General features: G+C 39.8%; 1 protein-coding gene across 1 annotated transcript in view; it reads right to left on the reverse strand.

Annotated features, from left to right (window-relative positions):
- Window positions 1-3,132: 3,132 nt before the first annotated feature.
- The window catches only part of LOC126252331 (cholinesterase-like), a 67,356-nt gene continuing 55,101 nt past the window's right edge, over window positions 3,133-15,387 (reverse strand). Inside the window, exons 8-10 of the mRNA XM_049953217.1 lie at window positions 13,354-13,483; window positions 12,638-12,770; window positions 3,133-3,703 (exon numbers count right to left, since the gene is read on the reverse strand). The gene's annotated coding sequence lies outside the window, so the exon portion shown is untranslated. The remainder of the gene's footprint in view (window positions 3,704-12,637; window positions 12,771-13,353; window positions 13,484-15,387) is intronic.

Below are 15,387 nucleotides of genomic sequence, written 5' to 3' on the forward strand. Positions count from 1 at the left end.
CAAATGTGGAAAATATGTGCGAATCAGTAGAAAATAAACAGTGTAAACTTAGCACACAATCGAAGAAAAAAAATTTCTTCATAATACCAGATATTTAATTATTAAAAAACTGACACATGCGTAAAACAACTGTAGAGTAAGTCTTTAAAATTACTAATAGAACTATAGCTTGTGAAACCTGTCTTCATTTAACATAAAATCTGTTTTCGTGATTTTATGGAGGTACATCTCCAGTTGTTCTACCAGATTTAAGTTCTTCTCATTGGCTCCATTGTGCAGTTTTCTTTACTGTTGATTATATGTTCCTTTTACAACATGCGTTGTACAACAACTGATTTTTCAAAGTGGTTAAGACTGAAGGAAACTATGTGTTCTTGAAAACAGGTTTTGAAGTTTCTGCCTGTTTGCCCCACGAAGTACGGAGAAACAATAGGGTACGATACTTTCTACACTCAACTGCTGTTGAATTTTTGTGAATTTGCTTTTATGTTACGGATGATGTTGTTTCCTAACTTAATGCTTGTTGAGAATGCAACTGTTGCAGTTTCTTTAAAGATTTGTGATTTTTTGTGATATGTAGCACATGTATGGGGTACAGGCAAATATTTTCTCTTCTTTCGCAGTACGCTCATTCGTTGTTTCACTTTTGTGTATTTGTCTGTCTAAATTATCAATTGTCTTGGCTTGTATCAATTATTTATGGCAATAATTTTGGTTGTATCAAGCTCATTCTTAGGGCTGTTTCTTCCAAATACCAGATTTTATGTTGACAATAGACTACGCATAACAAACAAGGCGTTCGGTATAGGTGCTACTCTTAGCTGAAGAGATTGGCGAGACCAAAAAAATTCTGACTGATATGCTACATCAGCCCAGTAACACAGCTGTCGAAAAAAGGAAGATATTTTTTAGGACATAACACCCGCAACTTTCATAGCACTACATCAGATGGTGGTGGTGGTAAGTTCCTATGGGACCAAACTACTGCGGTCATCGGTCCCTAGGCTTACACACTACTTAATCTAACTTAAAGTAACTTAGGCTAAGGATAACACACACACACCTATGCCCGAGGGAGGACTCGAACCTCCGACGGGAGGAGCCGCACGAACAGCACAATGTGCCTAAGATCGCGTGGCTAACCCACGTGGCCGCTACATCAGAGAAGACATTTTTGTTTACTACCATTTTGTCATTTGGAGATAGTTTGCCATGGGAAAAACTGTTTTGATAAAACTACATTTCAGACAAAACAAAAAAAAAATGAATGCCTGAAGACAATTGGTGACCATTAGCAGTTATTTCGAATTGGATCCAGCCTGGCACAAAGTTTTAGTTGCTGCCATAGATTCATAACACAACAGTTTCAATATACCTGGACAGTTTGCAGTGATAGTACTTGAAGCTAATATGTTTTCACTGATTTTTTCCAGTCGATCCATTCATTTTATTTCATTCGATTTAGTTCATTTAAGAATTTGTTGCAATACGTACTTTTGTAGACACCGCTCAAGTTAACTTACGATAGCTAAAAGTTTTGTTTATTGATCAGGCGGGATTTTTACCAGCATATGAAGTAAAGTTCTTTGATCCGATGGGAGATATATTGATACATAAATTATTATCAGATGAAATATGTAAGTATTCTGAAGAAACGTCAAGTATAAAAAGAAAAAAAAGTAGCTGTTTGTGCAGCATTTAAGGGCTGCCAGAAAAATTCGGTATACTGTTATGGACAGTTCTTTGTTTCAGAAAAATTTAGTCAAACGATGAGCCACGACTTGTGGTAGGTAGCGCCATATTTGTTTTCCAGGCAACAGAGCAAAGATATTCTTTCGTCAGTAACAGTAACTCAAGGTAAAGACTACCTCTGCATTCAACGTGTCAGAGTAACACCTTCCTATGTAAAGTAAACGATGACTGTATTGTATCTCTGTGAGCGAACGATACCGAAGAGTAAAAATGTGTTGCATAATATTACGTAGTAAACAGCAACTTGCGATAGGGAAATAATACATGCTAAAAATCTGGCAGTCAACTATACAATGTCAAGGCGTTGTATTATTGCCCCTTAGTCCCACCTAATTCTCACAAATAGAGAATGAAAAATATGTGCAATGAAAAGTAAAATAGGTTGAGAATTCCCTGCCATATTCTCCATCTTGTAAAGCATGGGTAAAAATATTGAAGTTAACTAGCAGCCCGCCTTGGTCTAATGAGTAAGAAATGAAATAAAATTAAAGAAATAATACATATAAACAACCGAAAACACATCTACAAGTGCTGCAACACACATCCACATCCTTACAGCATACAATACAAACAGTCTGAATGAATAGAATTTTAACAGACTTGAGTCATTAAGAAAATAGAAGATACATTAACTGCCCTGTCAAATTATACATTGTGTAACATGGACAATTTAAGGCACCTGAGTAGGAAAAATACTGCTGCAATTTTCAGTTTCAGTATTAATTGTGTGCTGCTTGACAGGCACGTCGAATAAATACCCAGGCGTAACGCTGCAAAGCGTCATGAAACGGATTGAATGCGTAAGGTCGATTGTAAGGAAAGTGAGTGGTCGATCCATTCTTCATTACTTTTAGTATGTTTTGGATCCCTTCCATGTTAGATTAAAGAAAGACATTGGTCGGTTATATCAGCAAGCAGATTTTAGGAAGTGATAAAATGGTACGTGAATTGAAATGGGAATCCCTTTTTGAACTGGTAGGGTAGTAGCTTAGCTGCAGAATTTTTGTTCTACCTGATCATTCAGATTTACAGAAGACATTCTCTACTGTAACAAGCAATTCTAAATATTTATGGGCACAAACTTACGCTATTGAAAGTGATGTGGTACAACCAGTAGCAGCTTATCGCCGATTTGTAGGAAGTAGTTCAATTTATTGATCATATAAGTACCGTGTATGAAGTAAAGATTATGGACAAGTGTTAGACTTCGTTCGACGACTAATAAAACGAAATAGCCTCATTTAAATTGTCTAGGAGGAGATGATAATCAGATTGCCTTAGTACTGATGCTGTTTAATAACCACTGTACTGTCAAATAAAGGTAGCTAAAATTAGAATATCCCGAGAGATTCACACCGCAATCTCGCTGGTTTGGATGGAACAGTGGTAGCAGGTGACAGGTAGTAAAGGTATGATGACAGATAATTCTGTAGTACTATCGGTCAGACGTTACTGATTCAACGTGAACAACGGTATCTCTAGATAACTTAAAGTGGTGTAGATGAGCTGTGGAATAGTTCAGAACTCATACGCAGAATGAGGTCGTTGTATATTGTGACAGATCTCCAGGCAACATATGCAAATGATGATAAGAGCTACAGAACTGCCAGCAGTCGAATACATTGGTTAAAAGGAATCATAAATAGTTCACAGTGATACATTTTAGAGTACGTCATTTACAATTTCATTTTTAATTTTAACGTAAGTTTCAACATGTCACCAGCACAAATCGTTGTCATGCGTAGGTCCGCTACCACTACTCATTACGTGAGACCTAGTGTGTCAGTTGGTGCTGGGATACGGCAGTAGCGGCACATTCTTGTTCCAGAAATCCATCCTTTCTCCGAGCCTGTCGTGCGAGAGTGTGAAGTTGGCCTGCATTAGCAGGTAGCTGCGACTGGTGAGGTCATATGGCTCCCACACCACAGGGTCCGCCTCAGGAGTGGGGTTCCTGTAAAAGGAAATACCACTGTATTGTCTTTTACTTTTCTGCTTGATAAGTTATCTTCTTGTATTAAATCTTATATAGGGTGAGTCAGGAGGAAAGGTACATGCTTTGAGACGCAATAGTATTAGTAATTCTGAACAAAAAACTTCATATGGACATATGTCCTATTGCGAATGGTTTCCGAGATAAAACACGTTTAATATCACTTTTTTACGTTTTTCTTTAATAACTTGAAAACCGCACACTCCAAGGAAAACGTCTCTCAATACAGAATTAAAGTAAATAAAATTTGCAAAAAAAAAAAAGGACTAACAGTTTGCGCGAAGAGATCGCGAGAAAATTGGAAAACTCGCTCGACGCGCGTGCGCTGTAGCTTAAGTACTTATTGTAGGCCAGTTTGATGTAGTTTTCCGAATTGATAGACCACAAGCGTACTGTATCAAAATGTTCGTCTCAACTTCGTATATAGTACTGTGGTACGTTGTTCTGTTGATGGTGCGAATGGAGCGGTCTACTGCCTGTCGAATCTCTGGAACAGTTCTGAAGCGAATGCCACGAAGCGGATTCTTCATCTTCGGAATCAAATCAAAGTCGCAATGACCTAAGTCCAGGGAGTATGGTAGATGGTACAGTACTTCCCAGTACCATCGAGCTAAGAGAGCAGCCGCAGCTTGCGCTGTATGCGCCCGCACATTGGGTGGGTTGCGCAGAAAGTGTCGCCGCTTCTTTCGCATGTGATGCTCCAGAAATGAACAGTAATGCTGTGCATTGACGGCCTGACGTGGAGGAACGTAATGCGTTAGGATAAGACTATCACAGTCGTACACGAGAATCACCATAACTTTAGACTGCTCCATTCGCACCACCAACAGAACAGTCTCTGCTAACGGTATACTACGCCTTCCACATTTCTGGCAACAGGTTCTACACAACGCTGGTGACTACTTTGAAGGGCAGTAACAGGTGCAAACATGTACCTCTTTTGCATCGGTTGTCAAAAAATAGTTGCCACTATTTAAGTTCCAACCCTCGTATGAAGAATTTATGGAGTGTAATTAAGATGACACGTCGGGGAAAACTCCGACGAGAGGTGCTGCTGCTTCGTGATAACGCACGTTCCCATATTGCGAATATCGTAGTGCAGAAATTACGCCAATTCAAGTGGGAGACGCTCGCGCTCCCGGTCTGTAGTCCTGATTCCTCTCCATGAGATGGACATGGCATCGTACACTTCCAAAAAGCCTGAAATGTCGACGATTCCTTTTGACGAAGGCGTGCAGCAGGCTGTTTCGGACTGCTTCACGTACCACAGCACGATGATTTACCTAACACTTATCTTCAATCTGGTGCGTCGTTGGGGTGATTGCCTCAATGCTCACGGCGATTTTTCCTGATTGGCGTACCGATTGTGAATTGTGTGGCCTTTCAAAGGAAACCTTTTAATCACTGCTTTTACATGCAGTATTAAAAGACAACAAAGGTAAGAGGGCGAAGTAACATTACGTCGTTAGCTGACTGAGGATAGTACTGTTGTCATTAAACATTAATACTGATGTCCTTTCATCCTGAATTTTAATCCCACTCTTGAACTTTCCTTTTATTTCCATCATTGCTTCTTTGATGTATAGATTGAGCAGTCGGGGCTAAAGACGAAATCCCTATCTTACACCCTTTTTAATCCACTTCGTTCTTGGTCTTCCACTCTTATTATCTCCTCTTGGCTCCTGGATATGTTGAATATTACCCGTCTCTCCCTGTAGCTTACCCCTATTTTCTCAGAAATTCAAACATCTTGCACCATCTTTTATTATCGAACGCTCTTCCCAAGTCGACAAACGTGTCTAGATTTTTCTTTAGTCTTGCTTCCGTTATCAACAGCAAGATCATAACTGCCACTTTGGTGCTTTTGAATTTCCTAAAGTCAATCTGATCGTCTTCTAACAGACCTTCAATTTCATTCTCCATTCTTCTGTATATTATACTTGGCAGCAACTTAGATGAATGAACTGTTAAGCAGATTGTGCGATAATTCTCGTACTTGTCAGCGCAGTCGTTGGGATTCAGCGGATGATGTTTTTCCCGGAAGTCAGTTGGTATATCGTCAGACTCATACTTTCTACAAACCAACAAGAATAATTGTTTTATTGCTACTTGCCCCAATGGTCTTTGAATTTACGATGGAATTTTTTCTCTACCTTCTGCCTCATTTTATTTTAAGTCTTCCAAAGCTCTTCTAAATTCTAATAGTTTATCCGCTATCTCTTCCCTATCGGCTGCTGTTTCTTCTTCTATCATACCATCAAGTAAGTCCTCACCATCATAGAGGTTCTCAAGGTACTCCTTCTACTTACCCATTATTTTCTCTGCATTTAACAGTAGAGTACCTTTTGCACTCTTTCTTTTGACTTCACCTAAGGTTGTTTTGACTTTTCTATATGCTGACTCAGTCCTTCCGACAATCATTTCTTTTTCGATTTTCCCTCATTTTTGATGCAGCCATTTCACGTCAGCTTCCTTGTACTTCCTATTTACCTCATTCGTCAGCGACATGTATTTCTCTGGTCCTTAATTCCCCTGAACATTTTTGTAGTTTCTTCTTTCATCGACCAGCTGAAGCATTTCTTCTATTATTCATGGTTCCTTTGCATTTACCTTCCTTGTACCTATGTTTTACTTTCCAACATCTGTGAAATCACTTTTTAGAGATGTCCATTTCTCTTAAGTTAAACCCGTACTGAACTATTCATTATCGCAGTATCTAAAGCCGTAGAGAACTTCAAGCGTATCTCTTCGTTTCCTAGTACTTCCGTATGCCGTTTTTTTGCGTATTGATTCTTCTTGACTTGTATCTTAAACCTCAGCCTATCCCTCTTCATTAATAAATTGTTAGCAAAAGCAAAGGTCGAAGACATATTACTAAGAGTAATTTGAATGAGAAGAAGCAACTTAATTCCCTTAATAAAGACAAATTTCCCATCCGGTTTACACAGATTACGATCCCTTTCAGAGTATACCGATGAAGATGCATTAACCGCCAGCTAGACTAAAGGTCCGTGCCTAAAGACTGGAAAATAGCCCAGGTCACACAAATTCACAAGAACGGAAATAGATGTAATCCACTGAATTAGGACCTGTATCATTGAAATCGATTTATAGTGGGATTTTGGGACATATTCTTTGTTCCAGCATTGTGATACACCTCGAAGAAGACTATCGTTTGACATAATACCGGTGTGGGTTCGGTAAATGTCGTTCTTGTAAAATACAACTGGCTCTTTAGACGCACGAAGTAACGATTAGTAGTCACTAGTGATCTCGAGTTGATTCCCTATTTTTAGTTTTTCCGAAGGCTTTTGACACCATCCCACGGAAGCTGCTTCTAATCAAATTACATGCCTATAGAGTACCATGTAAAATGTGTAACTGGATTCGTGGCTTTGCTGTCACAAATGTCACAGACCATAGCGAGTGACGGAAGCCATCTAGCGACACGCGAAATGAAATCTACAGTCCCACGAGGAAGTGACTGTGTTCTTAATTAATGTAAAGGATGTAGGGGACTACCTCAGTAGCGCTCTTACATTGTTTGCAGATGATGTCTTTTAGCATCTTGATTACTTTTCAAAAGCAACTTCAAAATTATTTCGACAGGATCACTGCATAATGTGAAAATCATTGACTGACCTTAAACAATAATTAGTGTGAGGTCCTTCTCATGAATACGAAAAAAATTGCGCTGAATTTCTGTTATACGCTGAATCAAACAAAGTGAAAGGTTGACTATTCAACCCATGTTTTAGGGGAGTGTCTGTGATTAGTGATCAAAACGCCCTCGGTCCCGAATTCGAGCGCCGACGTTCCTTAAATTCTGAATAAAAATCATCAGCAATGGCAGCAGAAGACTTCCTGCATAGGAAGTCACCCTAATTATGCCAACTGCATTGTCAAAGATTGCGGAGCATTGGACAGAGGGAAAGGACACTCTATAGTCCCTGGGATGGGAAACAGCCTCTAAAAGGCTGTTTCTTATGAGCAATGATCAACGGCATGACAATGCAGAAGGTCATGGAAACGATACAATGACACAAAAAATTACTGCATGTCGCTGCTAGTGGGCATCGATTTACATCAGCGGGGAAGTTTGAAAGTTAGTGTCAGACCGGATTTCGAACCCAGGTCTCCTGCTTCCTAGTCAGATGCACTGACTACTGAGCCACCGCATCTGCCCGGATTACCCCAGCACGCCTCCCGTCAGACACAAATTGTCAACTTATCCTCACACTACTGACGTAGTGCCCCTGATCCATTGTCTACATATAGTCGCGGTCAGTGAAGTGAATTGGGAAGAAGACAAGGATTTCTCGTCAGACGAGTATAGAGCAATATCACCAGCAGCAGAAAATGGAATAACGGGAGCAAGATCCGTTAAGAATAGGAAGGTAGGACAGAGAATGAGCTATTGTCAACTGTTCAGTGATAGGGTTGTGCTCATCAGAATCAACAGCAAACCAACACCGACATCAACAGTTCAGGTATACAATCCGACGTCGCAGGCGGATGGTGAACAGGATGATACAGTGTATGAGGATACTGAATGGGTAATTCAATCAGTAAAAGGAGATGGAACTCTAATCGTCGTGACGGACTGGAATGCAGTTGAAGGGGGAGGAGGAGAATAGAAGGCTACAAGAGAATATGGGATATATACTGGTATGAGAGAGGAGAATGACTAAGTTTTGCAACAAATTTCAGGTGGTAGGAAAGAATACTTTGTTCAAGAATCACATGGAAGATGTCTGCTTAGTAAAGACAGGGTGATACAGCGTTGTTTCAGTGAGATTACATCATGTTGAGGCACAAATTCCGAAATCAGATACTGAATATTAAGGCGTTCACAGGGGCAAATATAGAGGCAGCCCACAAACTGACAGGGATGAAGAGTAGGCTGAAGCCTTGAAGACTAGACAACAGGCCGGCCGGAGTGGCCGAGCGGTTCTAGGCGCTACAGTCTGGAACCGCGTGACCGCTACGGTCGCAGGTTCGAATCCTGCCTCGGGCATTGATATGTGTGATGTCCTTAGGTTAGTTAGGTTTCAGTAGTTCTAAGTTATAGGGAACTGATGACCTCAGCAGTTAAGTCCCATAGTGCTCAGAGCCATTTGAACCATTTGAACTAGACAACAAAAATCACTACACAAAAAGTGGGATATGGATTTACTAACAATGAAGAAATAAACTTCAAGTGCCCTGATACTGTGGATTCTGCAATAAGAAATAGCTCAGCAGGAAGTACAAAGGAAGAAGGACGGATATTTATAGAAATGGCTACCACAGAAGTTGGAGCAAAAGAAGTAGATACAAGACAGGAACCTCCGAAGAAACCATGGGTAACAAAATAAATACTGCAGTTGATCAACGAAAGCAGGAAGTACAGATATGTTCAATAAAATTCAGGAATACAGTACACTTAGGAATTAAAAAAATAGCAATTGCAGGGAAGCTAAGATTAAATGGCTGCACGAAAAATGTGAATGAATCGAAAAAGAAGTTATTGTCGGAAGGAGTGACTGTGGGACATAAAAATGTCAGGGCAAATTTCGGTAAAATTAAAAGAGAGAATGGTAACGTTAAGAGTGGAAAGGGAATTCTAAGGGGACACGCCATTAGAATCAGAATTTAGGAGAGCTTAGCAAGGCTTAAAATCAAATAGGGCAGAAGGAACAGATAAAATTGCATCGGAGTTTAAAAATTTTTGGGGAAGTACAACAAAACCATCATTCACACTGGCGCTGGGATGCATAATTTATGAGTTCGGCGATATACTGTCTGACTGTGGAAAAAAACATTATCGACACCGTTCCAACGTATGCAAGAGCTGACACGTGCGAGACTTACCGCACAGTCAGCTTAACAGCTCATGCATCTAAGTTGTTGACAAGAGTAATATACAGAAGAATGGAAAAGAAAAGTGAAGATCTGTTAGAGGACGATCATTTTGGCTTTAGGAAATGTATTGAAACCAGAGAGGCACTGTTAACTTGTCGTTAATAATGGAATCAAGCCTGAAGAAAAATCAGGACACGTTCATAAGATTTGTCGATCTGGAAAAAGTGTTCGACAGTGTCAAATGATGCAAGATATTCGGCATTGTGAGGAAAATAAGGGTAGGCTGCAGGGAGGGACGGGTTGTATACAACTTCTACAAGAGCCAAGAGATACGAGTGGCACGCCAAGAACAAAGTACAAAGATTGCAGAGGGTGCAATGAGGAGTGTAGTAGTCTTCCATTGCTATTCAGTCTATACGTCGAAGAAGTAATTACTGAAATAAAAGAAAGGTTCAATAGTAGGATTAATATACAAGGTAAGAGGATATGAATTTTAAGATTCGTTGATGACATAGCTGTCGTCAGTGAAAGGGCAGGAGAATTACAGGATCTGTTGATTGAAATGCCATGAAACGAATAATCTAATGGGAACAAAATATGGAGAGAGAGGAGTAAATCGAAGAAAGACAAAAGTAATGACGAGTAGCAGAAATGAGAACACTGAGAACATAAATTTCAGAATTGGTCATCACGAAGTAGATGAAGTTGAGCAATTCTGTTACCTAGGCAGCAAAATAACCCGTGACGGATGGAGCAAGGAAGACATAAAATTCCGACAAGTACTCCCAAAAAGAAAATTCGTGACCAATAGACATATAATAGTGAAACATACATTTTAATTTGAGAAAGAAATTTCTGATAATGTACGTTTGGAGCACAGCATACTATGGCAGTGAGACATAGACTGTGGGAAAACAGGAGCGGAAGAGTATAGAAGCAATTTTCATGTGATGTTAAAGACGAACGTTGAAAATTAGGTGGACTGATAAGGCAAGGAATTAAGAGTTCTCCACAGAATTGGCGAGGAAAGAAATGTTTTGAAAACACTGACCACAAGTAGGGACAGGACGATATGACAGCTGTTAAGACATCAGGGAATAACATTCGTGGTCCTGCAGGGAGATGTCGTGTGTAAAAACTATAGAAGAGAACGGAGACTGAGTTACATCCAGAAAGTAATTGAGGATGCACGTTACAAGTGCTAATCTGAGATTATAAGGTTGTGCACAAGAGGCGATTTTGTGGTAGTCCTCATCAAAGCAGTGAGATCACTGATAACTCAAAAAAATCTAAGGATCTAACGATTATAATTTCGAACATCTTAAATAGACAGCAAGCATCTCTCACGAAATGTTCTGAGAAAGGAGAAGGGGAAGGGGAACCAGTGATTACCTACACAATACTCCTTCGGCCTCTGCTGGTGCATGGCTGTGTGGTATGGAAGGCTTGTTAAATAGGACTGACGGCGGATATCTACAAAGTCTAGGAAGGTCAGCGCGTATCCTGTTATCGAGGAATAGGGAAAGTGTATCACAGGTATGGTAAGCAAGCTGCGATGGTGATCATCAAAACAAAACTGTTTTTTGTTGCATCGAGATCGTTTCATAAAGTTTCAGTCGCCAACTGTCCCTTACGAACGCGGATATATTTTGTTGACCACCGCCTACGTTTGGAGAAATGACCATAGTAATAAAATTAGACTAACTAGAGCTTCCATGAAGGTATTTACTTGTTCATTTTCCCACGTGTTTTCAGAGAGTGGAAAAGTCGAGAAATATTTATAAAGTGGTTCGATGAACCCTCTCAATAAAGTGTGGGTTGCAGAGGAATTATATGAACGAGAATGAGCAATTGACCTTGGTGACGCCAAACTGACTCCCACGTGATCTGTATCGGCAATGGAGTTGAGTAAAATGATGTTCCACTACGTCAGTCAGGTGTCGTTGTCAACTGAGATGATATTTGTTTGTTACTGAGCGTCTTGTTCTATATGAATTGACAATGCATGAACAGAAACACATGAAACATGTAATTTACGACCCACAATATGGTAGTAATTGGAGCGATAAACCACTGGCATCCCTTAATGAGCCCATGCACTTCTTTCGACTAAGGATAGAAGCTGAAGTAATGAATAAAAATTGTCGCAAGGTTGGGTATTGAAAACGATTGTCCTCGTTACTGAGCAGATGTGTTATCCACCACACCACCCTGGCATTGAGGCTGAAAGAACTGCACGGACTACCTCAGTCCAGTGCCCTCCCTAAGCAAATTTCAAATCACACCTCATCCCAGTTTCATTTTCTCCTTCTTGTTAGTATTTCCGAGGCTCTTCAGTACGGGAACAGCACCCCAGCTTTGTACGTAATGGGGAAATCCTGCCGGGGTGGTGTAGAGTATAATATATCTGTCCAGTTAGTAGGACACCCGGTTTCAAGCCCCGACATTGGCACAATATATAAGCTTATATTCTTATCGAAAATAAGGTCGTGGCGCACTATGTCTCCAGGAAAATGTATTTTCATTAGATAAATAGATCTTTTGACTAAACTATGCTAAGAGATTTCGCACAGCAAGTGTATCCCGGTACTGACTGTAGAACAGGCAGGTGAAGGTGAGTGACTGTCAATTAATCTTCTGGGCGGCACTATAGTTCAAACTACACTATATCATCAGAAGTATCTGGACTCTTATTAGTGTACATTAGTATGGGGTGCGCCCACCCTCCACTTTTATGACAGCTTGAGCTCTGTTGGGTCTGAATGTCTGTCGCGGAATGGAAGTCCATTCTTCCTCAAGAGCCTCGTTTTTTACTGGCAAAAATGCCTCTCGTGACATACAGTGACCAATTCTGCATTTCATGTGGTTGTCCGGATACTTTTGATCACATAGTATAAGTGCTTGCATGTGAGCGTGGTTGCTGTCCTCCTCGAAACTATGTAGATACTCGCAGAGTTGAATAAGTACACTTGGAACTAGTGCAAGTGTACTTTAGATTATATAACAAGGACTCTGTACGCAGCACACATTTCTGAGGAACGATAAACGAACCCGTATTTGGCGAAGTTCGTCCATAGCCGCAACACGTTTCTGCGTATTTGTTCTTCCTCCGATGCGGTATCCAGATTGTATTCTGTGTCTTTCCTCAAAAACAGGAAGGGAAGTTCCCCAGAATGTATAACTCCTGTAAAACATATAAAATATGAAACAATAGGCGTTGGGGTGTATGCGTGACATTTTGTCGGTGAACTAAGGAAATGAGTTACAGTTATATTAGGAATTTACATTCTTTTACGCACTTCATCGTATCATCCCCTATTATAGAAACGGTATGCATTGGAACATAATGCCACTATTTCAGATTTTGAATTATGACCTAGTGTTTAACTGCTGAATAAGCCTGAACATTATGGCAGTTAAAGAAGCCTTTATCCTTTCATTTCAAATAATCCACATAGCAGAGCCATTTTCTAATCTTGCCCAGCACAAAGACACGTACCACTTACGTTCGATGTTCTCGTTTGTGGAAATATCTTGAAAACGAAGACAACAGTCTACATTGAAAGATTCTATTAGAATGAATTAGTATACATCAAATACGCTTAATGTGAGATGATAAGTTGAAGTGCCGATGCATAGTATCAGTTAAATAGCAAAACTAAATAAAAAGCTAGCGGTCCCTATTACTCACTGAAATAGCGTCAAGAATTGTTTGAATTTGCTCTTGGAAAACTGCGATTAAAAACATGATTTGATCTAGAACTTACCCCATGGTGTAGTGGGCACATTCACCCCTCTGTAGTCGGACTCGTAATAATAAACTGTTAGGTTGGAGATACTGGCCAATTTTCTCACCAACGAATCAGTAGGCTCAAACGTTCCTATGTCGTTGTTAAACTGTAACAATGGTAAAACTGTTTTCTTGTATTACGCCTGTGCAGCTATAGTGGTGACAAAAGAAAGATTTTACAGTGTCTTAATGTATAGAGAAGCAGGAAAATTAATCTAAGCAAGATATTAACGAAATAATGTAAATTGTGAACCTTCTGGACGTTCATATTGTTGGAAATGGAAATATAGATGTACTGGATACACTCGTAATAATAAGACAGTTCAACGTAATTTCTTAAACACAATGACAATAACTTCATCAGAAAATAAAGTCTTTGTACAATAATGTTCTTCTTTATATATTCCCAAATTTGTTTCACAAGGTAAATAGCTATTAACGAATATGGAGATGATCAACTTATAGGCTGATAAAAAGTATTGTCCAGAGAGTATGTATGATCTGGGATTTGTAGGTGTGTTTTCATGAAGCAGTATTCCAGACGCATGTTTCTGATGGTGTACTTGACTTGTTGAAGAGCCGTTAATGTTGAACTTTTGTTCCATGGAATGTCAGATATCAAGAACAAGAATTCGAATAATAAGCTATCATTATCGTCTGTTGAGTTAAAGTGATTTAACTCCAGCATAAAAAACTACTGCTCACATGAAGTTCTTTACTTTCTATAGAACTTCTGTGAATTGTCAATATATTAGTTGATGTCGTTGGATCTAAACAGAATCATTCGAAAATAATTACCTATTGATATTACGTTATACAGGACACAGCTTATGAATTCTTACTAACAATGTCACTCAAAATATGTGCGATTCAGTGTTGAGAGATTGTAAGAGTCAGAGACGAGTCAGCATGGGTGATTTCACAGAAAACCTGTACTTATTACAGCCACAGAATGGGCAACACCTGGGAACTACGTGTTACGAAAATTGTAACAAGATTGAATTACGCCAGTCGCCCGTTTACACCAAACGAGATAGCTCCAGTGGATGAGATTGTCATACTCAAAGGGATCAGTTCCATCTAGGTGTCCAGATATCGTAATCTTTACATCGACTTGATTTTTTACTCTTACCTAACTTCCGCTTTACGAGGACCTCTGATAGATCAAAACATACCACCCAGTGCTGTCAATATGTGAATCTCTTTCATTTTTGATGTTAATTTGAAAAATTAATTGAAAAATTTGAAAATTAATCGAAATATGAGAAACAAGTAGGACATGCGAAGTTACTTATTTGATGACTGCTCCACACAAGCAGGAATGAGGCGAAAAGATATAGTCACGCTCGTGATAGAATGATAGCAGAGACTTTTTTTTTAAAAAAAAAAAGAGACTGCTACAGAGATAAAAGACATGGGACAGTGGATCGATTATGAACATCGACTGTTCCATAAATAACTATAGCAATGAAATTTAAAACTTGTCCGACCTATTACTTACTCTTAAAGTTTCCCAGAAACTGCTGAATGTTTGTAAGTTCCTGCCAAGACATAGCACCCGCAGTACAGGGGTAGAGTCTAATTTAAGTAACCAAAACGTCCTCGGTCCCAGGTTCCAATCACGCCACTGCTCAAGTTTTGATTAATAATCATCATTGGCGGCCGAAGACTTCCGACATGTAAGTCACCCTTATTCTGCCAGTGGCCTTGTCAAAGAGGGCGAAGGGGCTGACAGAGTTTCTGGATACTTTCTTGTCCTATGGGTGGGAAACTGCCCCTAAAGGCGGAAGAATCAACAACGATCAACGGCATGATGATGCAGAAGGCAATGGAAACCACTACCATTAAAGACAGGAAACGTGTATCTACAGGACAGGTGGCCAGTAATTGGAAAAGTGTCGTGATGATCTCTCCATTGGCAGAAGATTCCCGTAACGTCCCCGATTCGGATCTCCTGGAGGGGACTGTCAAGGGGGAGGTGCCCATGAGAAAAAAAATGAATAACAAACGA

This window comes from Schistocerca nitens, chromosome 4, assembly GCF_023898315.1.
Source record: "Schistocerca nitens isolate TAMUIC-IGC-003100 chromosome 4, iqSchNite1.1, whole genome shotgun sequence".
Lineage (NCBI taxonomy): Eukaryota > Metazoa > Arthropoda > Insecta > Orthoptera > Acrididae > Schistocerca > Schistocerca nitens.